This window comes from Cryptotermes secundus, unplaced genomic scaffold, assembly GCF_002891405.2.
Source record: "Cryptotermes secundus unplaced genomic scaffold, Csec_1.0 scaffold1379, whole genome shotgun sequence".
NCBI lineage: Eukaryota > Metazoa > Arthropoda > Insecta > Blattodea > Kalotermitidae > Cryptotermes > Cryptotermes secundus.
This window is the reverse complement of record NW_019718634.1, coordinates 403,986-423,985: the sequence shown is the minus strand read 5'-3', so window position 1 is coordinate 423,985 and position 20,000 is coordinate 403,986. Positions and strand designations below refer to the sequence as shown.

General features: G+C 43.5%; 1 protein-coding gene across 1 annotated transcript in view; it reads right to left on the bottom strand.

Annotated features, from left to right (window-relative positions):
- Window positions 1-20,000, bottom strand: part of LOC111863323 (cytochrome P450 4C1) — a 222,376-nt gene that overhangs the window by 187,652 nt on the left and 14,724 nt on the right. The window lies entirely within an intron of this gene.

Below are 20,000 nucleotides of genomic sequence, written 5' to 3'. Positions count from 1 at the left end.
ATAAGATTTACAATTATTTTATATGTATTTTAAATCACATTTATATAAATGAAAAATGTAGAAGAAATTGTTAAAATTATAAAAGACAACTATAGCATTTAAACTGCACACTAATTACCGCATAAGATGAAAATAAACTTCACACTTAGAAGATCAATTTATTTCATAAATGTTGAATTGTTAAAATAGGACAGAAACTAGTGACGTGCATCCCAACTAAGGCTTATGGTTATGTGGCAAGAAACTGAATTATTCATTAAAAAAACGCGTTGCTACGCAACTGTGCCCTTCCGATCATTAGCTAGAGACCGCAGTGCTTTCAGGGTTCAGATAACCACAGGCCTTTGTGGGGGTTTATGTATCCATGTGTGTACAAGACAATGACATATGTATATAAATCAATAAGATGTTACAACAGGTGATCTGACGATATTTACATATATTTAATAAGCAAAAATGAATACATTTCCTTCATAAAAAAGGTACTGAAATCGTATATTCATTAATATTTATGTGTGTAACACAAAAATTTGTTAAAAGAATAATCATCGAAAATAAATGTATTTCCACAGTATTGTATTTCAAATATTCACCACGAACATATTACGCACTGCATGTAGACCACTTCTGTGGCCCACCCGGAATAAAGCGGCCGAAGCATGAAGCTGACCACTCGCCTCTATCTCTTTATGGAAGCAAAGCAACACAGTTCATGCCACGATACCAAAAATGAACAAAATCGTCCCACAAACGAACGAGTCATATTAACCGGTAACGCTGCGTACTTGTATCCAAATGGTACCCGGTTCGAATCTCGAACGGGTCCACACCGCAACACAGGCTGGCTTAACAACACGGCTGTCCTGGTTCGATCCCCGGTCAGGTCATATGGACTTAAATTATTAATTGTAATCTTTTTAATGATTAGCTTCTCGTAGCGAGTGAGACAAGTGCGACCACTGTACCTTTGCCTGTGTGCTGATGACAGAATCGGGAAATTGGTGTGGAATGGGGATTGGTATGGGAAAAGCCTGCCCCAGTGACACTTCGTCCACCACAAATCGAACACGACCAAACCTGGGCTCGAACCCGGGACTCGGCAGTCAGAATTCTGAGTCGTATGCAGCCCGTAACTCCTACCTTTACTTCCACTGCGAGATATATATCATGTCGCAAAATGCCTTGCGCTTCATTACCCTCCATCTTCAGAGCCTAATAGAAAGCCGAGCACGTAAACCGCATGCAGTGTTCATATTCGCCAGTCCGAGAATCTTAAGTCTCAACTTAATCCATGTGCAATAACTCCTTTTATTCCCAAGAATTACGTCACCTTTCTGTAAGCACTGAAATGCATGGCTAGTTCACATGAGAGGTATATAAAAAGGAAGGTAACTTTATGATGGGGTGAAGGGGAGGAGACTGACGTGACGACGCGAGATAAGGGTTGAGAGGGGGCTGAAATGTGGCTGGTGACCTTTAGTGTGACGTAACAAATGTTGAGGTCACAGGATCTGTTTATATTCCGCTCTTCTACGTTGTTATTACGATGCAACATACATATCGAAAGTACAATCATCTGGGATTTGACGCCGTATAGTCTGGTGACATCCCAGTTGGTTGTACTCTTCACAATCACTGCCGTGATAACCTCAAATCCAAGAGACACACGAAGTTTCAAATCTCATTAACATTTTGAAGTAAAAATATGAAAGTCTGCAGGGGTTGTCGGCAGAGCTGCCGTGAGGCATCAATACTGTGTCCACTATAAATAGCCCCCCTCATCTTCTTCCAGTCACAAATGCGAACAAAGTTGCTTAATCCTCTTGTATCATTGTGGTTCAGGCACGAGTCAGAGTTAATTACGACTGACAGTTTACGGCCTATCGGTTAGCCTTGGCGTCAAGCCCCCCTGAGGCTCAAGACCAGATTTTTTTTTTGCAACTGAAACTTTGCAGTCATAGTCCTTCTGTAACATCCTCTCTGAAGAGAAGATGGGTTTGTCTCTTATGAGTAGGCTTCGCATTCATCAAGAGTACGTATCACATATACAGCATATCTACGTAATATATATTCAGTTCGTACCTCACAGGAAACACATCACGTCACCGATACAAAGCCCAACCGGTTCTTTTTATTGCTAGTGGGGTGGGACTAAGTCCCTTGTACTGCGGCCACTTCTGGCCTATTGTACAAGCCCCAGATGACAGGTGAGGGTGATTGTGGAGCAATTGGTGGAATGAAGATTGGCAGGGGTAACCGAAGTACTCGGAGAAAACCTGCCTCAGCGCCACTTTGTCCATCACAAATCTCACTTGACCAGACCAGGGATCGAACCCGGGCCGCCGCGGTGGGAAGCCAGCGACAAACAGCTTGAGCTATGAAGCGGCCTAGCCCAACTGGTTAATACTGATTAGGGAAACAGTCGTTGTTTATTGTGACAACCGTACGGAACACACAGATACACTCTGTGGGCAGAATATATAGCAATTCAGTCCGTGCCTCACAGGAAACACATTACGTCTCCGCTACAAAGCCCAACCGGTTAATGCTGTTTAGAGAAACAGTCGCTGTTTATTGTGAGAACCGTACGGAATACACAGATACACTCTGTGGGCAGAATATATAGCAATTCAGTCCGTGCCTCACAGGAAACACATTACGTCTCCGCTACAAAGCCCAACCGGTTAATGCTGTTTAGAGAAACAGTCGCTGTTTATTGTGAGAACCGTACGGAATACACAGATACACTCTGTGGGCAGAATATATAGCAATTCAGTCCGTGCCTCACAGGAAACACATTACGTCTCCGCTACAAAGCCCAACCGGTTAATGCTGTTTAGAGAAACAGTCGCTGTTTATTGTGAGAACCGTACGGAATACACAGATACACTCTGTGGGCAGAATATATAGCAATTCAGTCCGTGCCTCACAGGAAACACATTACGTCTCCGCTACAAAGCCCAACCGGTTAATGCTGTTTAGAGAAACAGTCGCTGTTTATTGTGAGAACCGTACGGAATACACAGATACACTCTGTGGGCAGAATATATAGCAATTCAGTCCGTGCCTCACAGGAAACACATTACGTCTCCGCTACAAAGCCCAACCGGTTAATGCTGTTTAGAGAAACAGTCGCTGTTTATTGTGAGAACCGTACGGAATACACAGATACACTCTGTGGGCAGAATATATAGCAATTCAGTCCGTGCCTCACAGGAAACACATTACGTCTCCGCTACAAAGCCCAACCGGTTAATGCTGTTTAGAGAAACAGTCGCTGTTTATTGTGAGAACCGTACGGAATACACAGATACACTCTGTGGGCAGAATATATAGCAATTCAGTCCGTGCCTCACAGGAAACACATTACGTCTCCGCTACAAAGCCCAACCGGTTAATGCTGTTTAGAGAAACAGTCGCTGTTTATTGTGAGAACCGTACGGAATACACAGATACACTCTGTGGGCAGAATATATAGCAATTCAGTCCGTGCCTCACAGGAAACACATTACGTCTCCGCTACAAAGCCCAACCGGTTAATGCTGTTTAGAGAAACAGTCGCTGTTTATTGTGAGAACCGTACGGAATACACAGATACACTCTGTGGGCAGAATATATAGCAATTCAGTCCGTGCCTCACAGGAAACACATTACGTCTCCGCTACAAAGCCCAACCGGTTAATGCTGTTTAGAGAAACAGTCGCTGTTTATTGTGAGAACCGTACGGAATACACAGATACACTCTGTGGGCAGAATATATAGCAATTCAGTCCGTGCCTCACAGGAAACACATTACGTCTCCGCTACAAAGCCCAACCGGTTAATGCTGTTTAGAGAAACAGTCGCTGTTTATTGTGAGAACCGTACGGAATACACAGATACACTCTGTGGGCAGAATATATAGCAATTCAGTCCGTGCCTCACAGGAAACACATTACGTCTCCGCTACAAAGCCCAACCGGTTAATGCTGTTTAGAGAAACAGTCGCTGTTTATTGTGAGAACCGTACGGAATACACAGATACACTCTGTGGGCAGAATATATAGCAATTCAGCCCGTGCCTCACAGGAAACACATTACGTCTCCGCTACAAAGCCCAACCGGTTAATGCTGTTTAGAGAAACAGTCGCTGTTTATTGTGAGAACCGTAAGGAACACACAGATACACTCTGTGGGCAGAATATATAGCAATTCAGTCCGTGCCTCACAGGAAACACATTACGTCTCCGCTACAAAGCCCAACCGGTTAATGCTGTTTAGAGAAACAGTCGCTGTTTATTGTGAGAACCGTAAGGAACACACAGATACACTCTGTGGGCAGAATATATAGCAATTCAGTCCGTGCCTCACAGGAAACACATTACGTCTCCGCTACAAAGCCCAACCGATTAATGCTGTTTAGGGAAACAGTCGCTGTTTATTGTGAGATCCGTACGGAATACACAGATACACTCTGTGGGCAGAATATATAGCAATTCAGTCCGTACCTCACAGGAAAACATTACGTCTCCGCTACAAAGCCCAACCGGTGAATGCTGTCGCTGTTTATTGTGAGAATCATGTGGAACACACACATACACTGTGCGCATAATGCAGAGTTGTAGTGTGTTAAAGCGGGCGGTACACACTATTTATTAAGTAATATGTGTTAAAGTGATTAAAGGAACATTCCGCCTCAAGAAAATCGGTTAAATATATTTCAGAAATTACTTTGAGGAAATAAATTGCTAATTTTACAGTCTTTCTTGTTGCCTATGCCAAAATTTTCAAAAGAGTTCTCGATTTTTAAAGAGGTAAACCTTCTGGTCCACTGGCGCTGCTCCAGATCAGACATACGTGTACAATGGATAACTTTTTCGATATCCTTTAAGTACCAGGCCAAGAAGACGTATAGGAAGTGTGGAGGTACAGATCCATGCATTCCTAACCCCGGTGATAGATGCAGATTAGTGTCAGCTTCATTCCTCGGCTTCTAAAACCGCGGGAAAATGACCCCGGCCCGCACTGAATAGAAGCCAGGAGCCTGGACAGGATGGGAAAATGTCTCTTGCCCCTGGCGGGGAACAACCCCGATTTCTCGGTCGTCCAGCCCGCAGCCTAGTCACTATACTGACTGAGCTATCCCGGCTTTTCTTGTAGTACTGAAACTTTCGTGATGGGTGCTAAAACTTGGACGGAAAGAAACTGTTTGGTGAGGTAAATACAGATGTGCTTACGTTCAAAACTAACGTAATTGGAGAGACCCCCCCCCACGTAGACTGAGTGAACACTCTGCTGTTTACTAAAACCTTTCTCTGTAATGTCTTCATTTCAGTCAAGATACAAACGTGATGACCCCCGGTTCATGACATAATTCACCACGCCAGGATATAAACAATAACAACTCTGTGTAACACAGGAATATTCGTATAGTGATAAAATTAGCAAAATCAAAGGATGCTCTTATATCCAAGCTCGTCGAGAAAAACAAAGCCGAAAAAACCTTACAGCAAGGTCTTTAAGAAACTTTAACTTTGAATGTTCGACATCTGGCCTGCAATGATTCATGGGGCGGCATAAGCCAATGAGGAAAACAGAGGAAGGACGCGAGGAAGACAACGATATAAATAAAAAAAATAGCAAACACACGAGAGGCAAGGAATGAGATAAAGAAACATATAATAGGGAAGGAAAATAGAAGGAAAAAAATGTAAATAGAAAAATCTAAAGGGAAAGAATTAAATATAAACAACAGAAAAAACGGAGGAAATTAGAGTGACCCGCGTAAACTTGATGTAACATCAGTTCCCTGATCAATATAGCGACTAGACTACGGGTTGGATAATGGAGGTTCGAGTCTCAGGAGAGGCAAGAATTTTATTTTTTCTCCACAGCGTCCAGACTGATTTTCGGAGCCCACCCAGCCTCTTACTGGTAATTAAAAGCCCTTTCCCCATGGGTAAAATGACCTGGGCGTGAAACTAACTACTTGCCCCACCTAGTGCCACGTTTGAGAATGCGTGGAGCTGTACCTCCATATTCACGGAACTATGTTTGATTAAGCACAGGAACAATTTCACGTGTCTCAGGCTTTAAAGTTTAACGCGATATGAAAAATTTTTAGTTGGGTGGTAAGCTTTCTACTAATTTAATGGAACGTTTCCATTTAATCGTTGAAATGTACAAGACAAATAACGAAATGTTTATTTTAAATTGTGGATCCCGCATGGATTTGAGATTTTCAAATCGGGGACTGTGACCAGCTCTGTCTCATGGAAAGTAACTTTACGTGGTGGCCGCGCCATAGCTCAAGCGGTTAGTCGCTGGCTTCCCACCGCGGCGGTCCGGGTTCAAACCCGGGTCTGGTCAAGTGGGATTTGTGGTGGACAAAGTGGTGCTGGGGCAGGTTTTCTCCGAGTACTTCGGTTTCCCCTGCCAATATTCATTCCACCAAATTCTCCATCATCATAATCACCCGGGGCAGGTACAGTAGGCCAATCAGTGGCAGACGTGCCGAGTGGCCCCAGCTGGACTCCACCCCCCACTATGCGAATTAAAAAAAAAAACATACGTGGCCCAGTGAAAGTCAACCTAAGTTTCGGAGCAATATATTGTTATACGTACGCCTACTGCTAGGCAACGTGTTGGTAAACAAGTTCCCACGAAGACAGATTCTTGGTAAACAGTCCGTTGCTAGATTACGCAATGGAGGAAGTTGTGTTTTCCATGTACGCGGTGACGTCACAGCTGTGGATAGTGATCACGTGATGTTTTCTGTAGATGCGACCAATAGGCTGGCTGGATACCGATCATGTGGTATCTGTATACTATGGGTCCATGTCCGTTCCTCGGCTATATACGTAATAATAGCGGCAGACTCAACTGTAAATAAGTGTACATAGTGACAATGGACTAATATTATCGACTATGACTGACAAATGACAGACCCGACCTCTCGTCAGAGAGGGCGCCCCACGAGGACAGGACAGTAACTTCCATCTAAAAGAAATCTGGACATGAGCCCCAGCCGGAGCTCGACACCAAGACAGACAGACTGACTGACCGTCAGTCGCAATATGACTTTGACTTTGACATGAAGCACGCGAACAAGCTAGCAAGGAGACAGCCACTGGAAGTTCGTAGTTGAAGAACTACGAGTCGGCCTGTGAGGACTAAACAGGCGATCAGAAGACTTTATTTATGTGTAATTTTTGGAGTGTGTGGATCAGTGGGACTGTTATAGTTCCCGGGTTATAAACCCATGAAGACTAGTGCAGACAGACTGAGAAGAGATTAGTGTGGAGTGATTATACATTGAGTAAAGCAGCATTAGTGTAATAATTAATTGTAGTTACTACCAGTAGGTTGGGGTACGCGGTAGCGTAGTGGTCAAGGTACTATGCTACAAGCCGGAAGGTCGCGGGTTCATTGGATTTTTTTCAATTGACCTAATCCTTCCGGCCGCACTAGGCCCTGGGGTTTACTCAGCCTCTAACAGAAATCAGTACCAGGAATTAATTAAATAATTTTCCTGGGTAGTAAAGGGCGGCCGGGGCGTAAAGCTGACAACCTTACCGCCATCTTTGAGCCGTTTGTCTAGATAAGGTGGGAGCCTCGACGTCTCACAACCCTATGGGCCTTCACGGCCTGTTACAGGGATAGCTTTACTTTTTTTTACTTTTACTTTACCAGGATGTTATTAATAAACCCAATTACCAATCCAAACCCGCGTCTTATTCACTCCGAAACACGTGACAATATTGTCTCTGTCGTCAAGGTTAGAACATGCCAAGCCTTAAAGAGAATGCTGGAACAAGCGGCAATTCATTTCACCCGTTACCATTTTAACGTCTTAGTCTGCTGTGTAGATCATAAGGAACCGGTATAAACATAGTTAAGTAATCGCCAGTTGGGATATCATATAAACGGCAAGAAACGTGGGTATATGTTTGAATTCCGGTTTACAAATTTATGCGACGTAAATTTAAGCTTCAGAGAGGAAGTACACCACTTCTCATTGTATTCCCAAACATATTGAGAAATTTCAGTTAAAAAAGAAACTTGTACAAAATGAGATGCATCGTATAGAACCTAACATGAAAGAGGCAAACACGTCATGAAGACCTCAACAAATCTGTTAATAGCATATCGATAGAACCAGAAGAAAAGTGATCCAGCAGTACGTTCTGTAGCGTAAGAAGTCAAGCACGCCGTTTCCAAGAACCGTTACGGCTACATACAGAGAAATCAAAAGTAACGGACGGCATATCAGTGGCGTGCAGAAGCATACCAGAAAAACAACGTTAAAGTTTTTAGTATCTTAAAACAGGCTAGCTTTAAGCTATCAACATTTCAGGAGAACAAAAAAAAAGCACAAGACTAACACATAATATAGACTCCGTAGTCTAGGGGTAACGTTCCCACCTCATGACTCAAGGTACGCGGGTTCAAACCCGGCGGAGGTCGTGGAATTTTTAAGGGCGGAAAATTTCAGGGAACAAGTCCTCCGGGAGGGAGGCAGATTTACGGCACGTAAAAGATCCTCATGTCTCTAGGAGACCTCTGAGCAAAATTAGGTAAAAAGTTTCCCGCCCAAGTAGTTTCCAATGCCTCCGGTAGATGGGGAAGTATCGGGTACCACTGCCAGTAGAGGGGCCGAACTCGCTGGCTGAACGGGGCTGATAGCGAGAACCAGTACCGGAAGGGTATGGCGACTGGTAAAATATTAAAGGGGGACGTACAATAGATCAACAAGTGGACGCGGTGCATGGAGAAACCCACCCCCTCCAATAATGAATGAATGAATGAATGAACACAATATATAATATATAATATAATATAATATACAATTCCACTACTTCACATACGAAAGTGTGTCAGTAAATAGGTCACAAATGAATATGAAGCGCACACGTGTAATATTCGAACCTGGAAAAAACAAATCATTTGATACACTTGTCCTATCGCTTTACCAGTGCGTCGAAACCCGCAGCATAAGTCTTATGACTGTTGTCTCGGCCACTTCCGCAACTGGTCGGGCATCATTTGCGACTGTCGAACGTCCTTGAGAGAATTTCTCGACCCAACTGTAAAGCGCTTTACACGACAAACACTCAGCAAAGAAAGAGTGCTTAACAAACGCTACGGGACAATCAGGTACAATGAGCAACGGAAATCCATTCTCTAGAAACAGCTCTGGTGCATTTGCTTATCTCGTAGTCGTTGCATAGTAACGGCTCTACACACTGCAATATATTCAGTAATACCTGGCTAATTAAATAGCTTATACACTTCATGGTTATATCTCTCCCTCCATGTGCCCCCATCCTGCACTGCTCCACAAATGCAGCTGATAACTCAGGATCTGTCATCTGTCTTGAACAGCACCCGGGTCTCACAGGCATAAGCTAATATTGGCCTTACAAGTGTCCTGTACAGCAGCAATTCAGTTTTCCTTGAGATCAGTTTTGAATTTAGCCGGTAAGAATGTGAGCACGGAAGCAGAGGACACTGTTAAGATTCGTCGCCAGGCAACGACTGATGAAAAGAGAGCAGAGTGAGAAGGTCTAGTACGTGCTGTAATGAACTGCAGAGTGCGTGGATTAGCGGTAACGCTACAGTTACTTGTATTTACGATCTGTAAGTGTTCAATAAATCCAATTAACGATTCAAACCCATTCTGTAGTCACACCCATAATCTTGTTGATACCTATCACACCCATAATCTTGTTGATACTTATCACACTCATAATCTTGTTGAAACGTATCACACCCATAATCTTGTTGATACCTATCACACCCATAATCTTGTTGATACCTATCACACCCATAATCTTGTTGATACCTATCACACCCATAATCTTGTTGATACCTATCACATTATTATACGTGCATAAGCTGAATATTATTTACCCAGATTCTAAGAGTACGTTGTATTGTTAATTTATGCTTAAGTCTATTATCAATCATGGTTAGGAGACCACAGTACTTCGAAACCGCAGATATTTCGTGAACACTCTATAACGTTCTGTATCTTGAAATTCCAAGATATTTATTCGTATTGAATGTAAATCATTTGGAAAGAAAGTCTAAAATAAACACGACTTGAACTCGTGCACCAAAGGCTACGTATAAATTCAAGACGAGTTCCTTGCGCTTTCCTAGGGCCGTTAAACCTCAGCCTTCGCTTCTTCTGGGGCCAACGTTTTTATCATTCTTTAAACCGACGTTCGTCCTTCTGAATTTCCCCCAAAGTTCCCATCTTGATCTCGGTCTTCCACTATTCTTTTTATTGCTAGTGGGGTAGGACTAAGTCCCTTGTGATGCGGCCACTTCTGGCCTATTGTACCAGCCCCAGATGATAGGTGAGGGTGATTGTGGAGCAATTGGAGGAATGAAGATTGGCAGGGGAAACCGAAGTACTCGGAGAAACCTGCTCCAGCCCCACTTTGTCCACCACAAATCCCACTTGACCAGACCGGGGATCGAACCCGGGCCGCCGCGGTGGGAAGCCAGCGACTAACCGCTTGACCTATGGCGCGGCCAAGTCAAGGGCCTAATGGAGAATTAGTTTAATATTGGCGCTTAAGCGCTCACTTCCGAATGGGGAGTAGATTCTAATAAATGCTCTATAGGCCTTGGCTTCACTCATTTCTATGTGCAGTCTCCACGTAATCCTCTTACTGTAGCACTCGACACTCACTTCCGGCTTCAGTGCAACTCTCTTCACAATCTCCCCCTCATTAAATGAACATATTATAATCGCGATCCACTGCTACATGTTTCAGCCTTACTTGCTTACTCATGGAGCTGAGCTCTTCTGGAGGAACCACCAATTCTGCAGCTACTCAAGAATTTCCCAGCATTTTATGAAACCCGAAGGTTCATTACCGTGTTCACAAGAGCCCTCCACTGGTCCCTATCCTGAGTCAAATCTACCCAATCCATACCATCCCATCCTATCTCTCTAAGATCCATTCTAATATTGTTCACCCACCTACGCCTTGGTCTTCCCTGTGGTCTCTTTCCTTCTGGCTTTACCACCAATATCCTATACGCATTCCTCGTCTCCCACATTCGTGCTACATACCCTGCCCACCTCATCCACCATGACTTGATCATTCTAATTATACTTGGAGAAGAGTACAAGTTATGAAGCTCCTCATTATGCAGTTTTCTCCAACCTCCTGTCACTTCATCCCTCTTCGGTCCAAATATTCTCCTCAACACCCTGTTCTCAAACACCCTCAGTCTATGTTCCTCCCTTAATGTCAGAGACCAAGTTTCACACCCATACAGAACCACAGGCAAAATTATAGTTTTGTATGTTCTAATTTTTATGTTTTTGGACAGCAGATGAAAAGACACAAGGTTCTGGAATGAATGGTAGCAAGCATTACCACATTGCCCTACCTCCTAAGTCAAAATATTTCAACGCTACTGCATTTTTCGTTATTCACATAAAAATACATTTGTTTGAGAACGTAACTCTTTATCCGTTCCTGCACTATTTTCCTCTTGCAGCGTCGGTGATTTTGTGTTGCTTTATTTAGCCCTATGAACATCAATGTTATTTTTATGTGCCCCATTCGTTATGTATGCTCCCATCAAGCGAGTGCATGCCACTTTTGTATTAACGAATGACGAACTATGAAATGGCATTGAAGTATTTGACTTAATAACTAGTGCAGTGTGGCGGTTTCGAAAAGTGAACAGTTGCCTGACGATGGTCTAGTAAAGCGGAAACATGTAGAAGTTGACTGTGATTTTAATATTCTTTGAAATTAAGTAGAGATTGTGAACAGAGTTGCATTAAAGATGGAAATGCACGTGTAGAGCAAATGCAACACGATGATGAAATACAATATTACTCTTACCAAAGATTCCATCAAAATATTTTATATGATTGACAAAGGGGATATTTTCTCCATTCAACTTAAGATGAGCCTCAGGGGGCCTAAGTCTATCAAAAAAGTAGATTGCCCGAGTTAATCTTCATCGATTTTTATGTTCCAGCGCTCACACAGCGTCTCAACAGCACTGAGACCTCGCTGCAGCTTTCTGAGAACATAACTCTCTTTGTGGTCTGTCGCATATATACAGGTGTCGTCAGCAAAGACCTAGACACTAGGTATTTGGGGCGTTATCATTAACTATATATACTGTACAATGTGGGGGAGGGGACAGAACCAGCCCCGTACTTTAAAGACAAAGAAAAAGTTTTCTCCAGCTTTACGTCTAGTCTTCCCGACCGTACTGCCTCATTTGAAGCCCAACGGTGCCAACGTACGCTGGGTTGACTATTATAGTCGCTCTAACCAGCTAGTAAGATTTGGTGTGGTCTGGGCTTTTGAAATCCTCACATTCAACCCTTAATCAGTGTTCCAACACTGATGAATCGGCGTCGGCTTGTGGGAGACAGGTTAACAGAAACTCTTATTCAAGCCTACGCCCCATTCAGGCCGGAGTGCCTCAAGGTAGTTACTCGGACCCACACTCTTCAATATTTATGTTAATTACATTCCTTCAATTGAAAATGTCTCTAGTGTAGCCATTTCATTGTATGCTGACGACACGTTGCGCTACTTGCTTCACATCAAGCCTTCACAATTGTAACATCAAAATTTCACTATAATGCAGCCCTTCCAACGTCATAAGAATTAATTCGGAACATATGCATTACCTCTACAAGACGGACAAGCGGGCACTGCCTGGGAACCTTCAAACCGGAGATATAATTCCTTTCCCCCAAATATAGCGCCGCTCCCGCTTGACCCACTTTGTCTCTCTCTCTCTCTCTCTCTCTCTCTCGTTCTGAGAATATTCCCCCGTTTCAAGCTGCTACTGAGTGCTCCTCACGTACCCCTCCCCCCGGATTTATATACATCAAAATTAAACCCATTGTTCTTGAGGTCCCCAAATAGCTTCAGGTCCTGTAACTCTCAATTATCCAGAAAATAGAAATTCCGAGTGGTTTACAAAACCTGCCATCTAACGTGAATCAACAAATGCATCAAGATCTACAATTCGGAGACGTTAGCATTTTGGGCATTGTCCGCTTTGCTGTTTTTAATTAAAAACTGCGTCCCGGAGACCGGACTCTGCCTCCGTCCTCGGGTAAAATCCTACTCAGGAAACAAATTCGTTCATGAACACCCAGGTTAGTGAGCACTGCTCAGATCCTGTGTAAATTCCGTTCTCGAAATCGATATACCAGGCCTTCGGCTTTGTGTTCCTTCCCTCCCCCCTCAAAAAAAATTCTTCTACCCTCTCTCTCAAAATCATGTGACAGTAGCGTTAATTTTATGTATCACGCGAAAATAGCACGTGAACTTACTTACTTACTTACTTACTTACTTACTTACTTACTTACCCATGGAGCTGAGCCCTTCTGGAACCCGAAGGTTCATTACCGTGTTCACAAGAGCCCTCCACTGGTCCCTATCCTGAGCCAGATCTATCCAATCCATACCATTTCATCCTATCTCTCTAAGATCCATTCTAATATTGTTCACCCACCTACTTCTTGGTCTTCCCAGTGGTCTCTTTCCTTCTGGCTTCCCCATCAATATCCTATACGCATTCCTCGTCTCCCCCATTCGTGCTACATGCCCTGCCTATCTCATCCTCCTTGACTTGACCATTCTAATTATACCTGGAGAAGAGTACAAGTTATGAAGCTCCTCATTATGCATTTGAAGCCGACCTTAATAATTGCAGGGCCATATAAACCAAAGAACAGTACATGCTCTGTGTGCGTTTTATTGGTAAATTCCAATACACGTCACAGATTAAACTGCTTCTGATGATTCAGGATAAACACAGTTTTAGCCTCTGCATACGTCATACGTATGAATGAGAAGACCGGTCCTTCCTGAATTTCTTCTGACTCCTTGCTATCAACAGTACCCACAAGCTTGTGGAGAGAAACAGTACCAGTGTCCCAGGCAGCTACTACAATCTAGACATGTTAAAAGGAATTTATTATACCTTTAATTCACAATGGTAAATATATGTACCACATTCGTCAACGTTCAGGAAGTATGAGATTTCGCCGTACGAAGTGTTTATGAGTTTCGTGAATCCCGTCTCCCTGCTGAGGGTCCACTTTATGGCTTAGCATCGGGTTCAATCCCCGGTAACTTCATACGAGATTCTTGATGGACGAAGTGTCACTGGAGAAAGTCTTACTTCGACTTTCTTCACTTTTCCCCTCCTAATCCTCATTCCACCATTGCTCCATTCCCCATCTATTAGCGCCCCCAGAGGCGTGTGATAGTACTGACCAGTGTTACTTTGAAAGCAAGGTGGTTACCATTAGTACCACCTGCTTTAACTAAAACTCTGCATTTTGCAGTTCATAAAGCAGTATCTTGTTTTATATGAACAAATGAGAGAAAAATAAGTCTTTAACCCACTGAAGTCTGCTCTACCTAAATAACATAAAAATTCAGTCCGTACCTCACAGGAAACATTACGTCTCCGCTATAAAGGCCAACCGGTTAATGCTGTTTATTGTGAGAACCATATGGAACACACAAATACAAGTCAAAGTCACATTGCGACTGACGGTCAGTCAGTCAGTAAGTCTTGGTGTCGAGCACCATTTGGGGCTCATGACCAGATATTAATTATTACCGTTTGATAGTTCCTTGTGTGGGCAGAATATATAGCAATTCAGTCCGTACCTCACAGGAAACACATTACGTCTCCACTACAAAGCCCAACCGGTTAATGCTGTTTAGGGAAACAGTCGCTGTTTACTGTGAGAACCATACGGAACACACAGATACACTGTGTGGGCAGAATATATAGCAATTCAGTCCGTACCTCACATGAAACACATTACGTCTCCACTACAAAGCCCAACCGGTTAATGCTGTTTGGGGAAACAGCCGCTGTTTACTGTGAGAACCATACGGAACAAATAAATACACTCTGCAGGCAAATGTGGAGTTTTGAAAATGTTAAATAAAGATGGTACATATGGTTACAAATGAGCTGTAAAGATTCCATATATTATTCACTAATAAAATGAATATGATTTTATGACTAAAGCAATATCTTGCGAATCCTACAATTCAGACACAACAAAGAAGCAAACTGCTCCAGAAGTAATTCGGTTTACGCCAGAATTTCTGATTAGTTCCACAAGCGCTTTGCAATTCAAATATTTCCCGCACTGCGGGGGTGTGCAGCAGTGCTGAAGCGTAGGTGGATGCCGCCCACGCTAAACCAGCCCGCCTGTCTCAATTGCAGCCTGGGGATGGCTGCCGTTCCACCATCGAACGGGCCCTAGACAAAAATGAGTAGAGAGAGATACCGACAAAGTATACGAAGTCTGGGACGTCAGTCTTCAGGCCCTTGTCAATACTCACTGCACTGGGTGTTCATGGGGACACGCCGTGGCGTGGCTGCTTGACGCATTACGCTATAAGCCTGAAGGTCATGGGTTCGATTCAAGATGAGGTCGCTGGATTTTTCAATTGACCTAATACTTCCAGTCCCACTATGGCCCAGGGGTCGACTCAGCCTCTAACAGAAATGAGTGCCAGGAATCTTCATTGGGGTAAAGGACGGCCGTCCGGGCGTAAGGCTGGCAACCTCATCGTCATCTGAGAGCCGAATGTCTAGAGAAAATGTGGGAGTCTCGACGTCGCACAGCGTTATGGGCCTCCACGGCCTGTTACAGGGATACCTTTACACTTTTTATCTATAACACTATTTGTGTTGACAGAGCCAAATATTATAACGAACCGGTTTACAGAATATTCCTTTAATATCCACTGAAATACTTGCTTGCCCTTTTTTGCGAAGTCATGTCACGACGCTATCGCTATCTATACTACACAGCGTCGAATTGTAAGATGACTGATGAATAATCAATTTAAAAGAATTTTGGAGGAAGCGGTTGAGGCCTAATATAGGCACTATACCAGGATTTGCCTGGAGAGGCTGCAAAGAAATCATGAATATCTCCAGTCAGGGTAGCCAGCGGTAAAAGCAAGATTTCCAATTAAAATTTCTTATTTAGTTCACAAGGCGTTACATCAGCGGCTGAAATAACATCACTGTCGTAGCTAGAGAAAAATACAAACGTGACCCTAAAATTCGTAATAATGACCTTGTACAAACTCAGTGTCACCCCACTGTCATTATGGAAACACTGGAATTTGTGATGTCAGTTTGTGACGTCACGGATGACGTCAATACGGGTTACTATAGGGGCGGCTCTAAAGACGAGCATACGGGAAGTGCATTGCTGTTTAGATATGGGAAACTGTGCTAACGAAACCAGCATTGTACCACTAACTACCTGAAACATTAGGTCCTAAATAATAAGCTCGTACCTCACAGGAAACACATTACGTCTCCATAAGAAAGAAAAACCGGTTAATGCTGTTTAGGGAAACAGTCGCTGATTGTTGTGAGAACCATACGGAACACACAGATACACTCTGTGGGCAGAATATATAGCAGTTCAGTCCGTACCTCACAGGAAACACACTCCGTCTCCGCTACAAAGCCCAGCCGGTTAATGCTGTTTAGGGAAACAGTCGCTGATTGTTGTGAGAACCATACGGAACACACATATACACTGTGTGGGCAGAATTCAAGAGTGGGGAATATTATAGCAGGTGGCCATTTACGGAAACCGAAGGCTCAGTACTGTGTTCAGAATTGCCCGCCAAGTCCAAGGCGCCTTGTATAAGTTTTCGTAGCCTGCCACTGCTTGCGGTGTTGGGGATGTTAACCCACGCCCAACCCTCAAGCTCAAGACTGGACATTCAGCATGTTAGCAGCTTCAGTCCCTGTGTGGAAGACCGTCTCCTCCTTCCGAAACCTGAAGACGCCTTCACAAAGCAAAATTTCTCCCTGCGCTTAAGTGAACACACCATTAATAGGCACGTGGAAGTGGAGGCATAGCTCCACGCCGCCTTAATCTCAGCAATAGATGGAGCTGATTGGTGAGTTTTCGCGCTCCGGATGCTGTAACTATGAGGAAAGTGGCTTTGATACCCACCAGATAGGAGGTTAAGTGGGACGCAGCTCCGGACTGGATGCTGTGGAGAAGAGGGAAATATTTGTTCCTACCGGGAATCGATTATCAATTGTCCGGTGGTTCACGCTGTAGTGTAGTCACTACAGTGATTGCGCTATCCCCGCTAATGACTTCAAATGGACCAGCAGTATACTGCCATTGGCTCTCACCAGATTACACGGCGTCACATGCCAGAAGACATAACTCTTCATAGCTACAGCTATGACGTACGTTTCAAGTGATTTCTGACAGAAGCGTTTAAGCCTCTAATATTGCTACCGTTATTTTTCTGAACATACAAGTTTATTTAGGGAGATGGGCTCCATAAATTACTGAAATCAAATCAAAACTGTTACATCCGTTTCCGAGAAAATCTCCAATTTGTGTTCTCACAGACTGATCACTTGTGTCCCTACTTTTGGACATGAAATGATCGTGTTAACTGGGCAACGACCTGTGTATATATAAACTTTTACGTACGGAATATAAAGAAAATTCGTTCAACCGTTCAGGCGTTAGCGATGCGCACATACATACACGTGCACATAACATAACAGCATAAAAGATAAACTTTCTTCTTATTTAATGATTTTCAAAACAAGCAAATCCGTCAAAACCCCGATTTCAACTTTCCATGATCAATAGTCCTTCTCACGTTACGCAAAGCAAAACGAAAATTTTACTGTCATTTCCTCACGCCTTTAAGATTAGTTCATAATTTCCTTATCATATTCCATTCGTGGCTGTATAAAGTCAGCAGCTGGCATTAAGTCGTAAAGAACCCGGATAAACAAACAAGGAATCTCATTTTCCACGGGTCTCCGCACACACTTTTCCGCTGTCACAAGCTTCAATCTACCGACATCTAGAAACCGATGTTGCAGGTTGCATACGTGGGCGGAGAGTGGACTGAGGACGTGTCTGAAGTTCACTGTCCTATCAAACAGGTCGATAACAGATAAACATAGAAATTCACGTCTGATAGGAACATGACTTTCTGGCTTGAAATGTTCTAACTTCTGGAACATAACGCCGTATAGCCAGTTTAAAGTCAACCGACGTTTCGGAGGAGTAAGTCACCTCCATTTTCAGGGTTGAATAATTAGCCAAGCACACTTGTTATCTTGCTACCTGCTATACGCTGGTTTCTTGATTTGATTATTCTTCGACCTATATAATGCAGGCGATATTTTCCTCCGAAACGTCGGTTTACTTTCCACTGACTATACAGTGTTATATCCTCCGATGTGAGAACCTCAAATCCAACATACGACTTTCTGGCTTGTTTCCTTCATGTAGTTGGATAGTACACCGACGTTTCGGTAGAAGGGTTCAGGAGTATGCCAAGCAAGAATGCAGCAGTAAGCAAGCAGCAGGCAAAATACTTGTTGCTTCTCTTATCCGCTCATAGACCCTGAAGATGGAAGAGATACATTGCTCCGAACCGTCGTGGACTTATACCGCACTACGTGACGTTACAACCCAGAAATAGCAACCACTGAGAAAACCCTCAAATCCAACATCGGGCCCGACAGCTTTAAACTTGAAACGTTGGGCAACTTTGGCTTTCAGGAACACAGCATAAAATGTTGGAGGCTTCTCGAAGTGTCGGCAAACATTTCCAACGCCATCTTCAGGGTTAATACTCGTATCTCGCACAGCTCTAAATTAGAGGTACAGCGGTAATTCGACGCAAGAGAAGAACGGGGTAGTATCCATTATCATAGAAGACCTACCTAAAAACATTAACACTGAAGATGGCAACAGCAATATTTGTTGAAACGTTTGGAAACCTCCACTACTCGACATGTACTCAGAATTCGAAGTCATACATTAAGCTACAGTCGCAGAAACCTAAAGGCAAGAACGTAAGGGACTTAAATCTTGTGAGATATGACGCCGTGTAGGTTGATCAAAGCAAAATGACGTTTCGAAAGAACATATCGCCTCACCTTAATCGTCGAAAGCAAGAAACCAACGAACCACCAAATCATGAACGAGTGAGCAGTTATATATTTCAATGCATCGTGTATATCCTGTGAATACTGATATTTTCATATGGATATGTGAATTAAAGCTATCCTTGTAACAGGCCCTGGAAGCCCAGAGGGGTGTGAGACGTCGAGGTTTCCACATTTTCTAGGAAATCGGCTCATACATGGCGGTGAGGCTGTCAGCCACATGCGCTGGCCGCCCTTTACCCCCCAGGAAATTCCTGGTACTAATTTCTGTTAGAGGCTGAGTCAACCCAAGGGGCATAGTGCGGCTGGAAGGATTAGGTCAATTGAAAAATCAATTGATCTCAACGGGAATCGAACCCTTGACCTTCCGGCTCAATCAATTACGTTACCGCGTGCCCCGGATATGTGAAGTGTAATATATATAGAAGGTTTCCGATCGACTATTTGTGCATATTATTCGTGGAAGGTGGTGTTAAAATTCGGCCTCGATGTATCATTCGGTAACATGTAGGGCTGGAAAGGTATACGGGTGAAATGGTGGGATGTGCCGTTGAGTTCTCGGCAGCTGTTGCAGTACTTTGAAAGAAAAGTAAACGTTGTGATTGCACTACAGCTTAAAACTAGGTAGGCCTCGGCATCATTCACCCTTCGCCTCCCTTTGCGGATTAAATTAATCGATTGGAAAAACATAAATAAAGTTACAAAACGCACTCACACGGTAGTCAATAGCAACCGGTCCGTACATAAACACACACACACCCACAGGCAATATGCCCTCATACAGGAACTAACAGAAGTACATGTTCTTCGTCCGGGGAATGGTTAATTTCCTTGTCAATACAATATACACTACAATAGTTAAAGTTTCTCCTCGACTAGTATCAATAGAATGATCAAATCAAGGAGATAGGCAGGGCATTTAGCACGCAAGGGAAAGAAACGCATGCAAGGTTCTGGTTGCAAAGGTAAAAAAAAAAAAGATAAAGCTATCCCTGCAACGGGCCGTGGAGGCTCATACG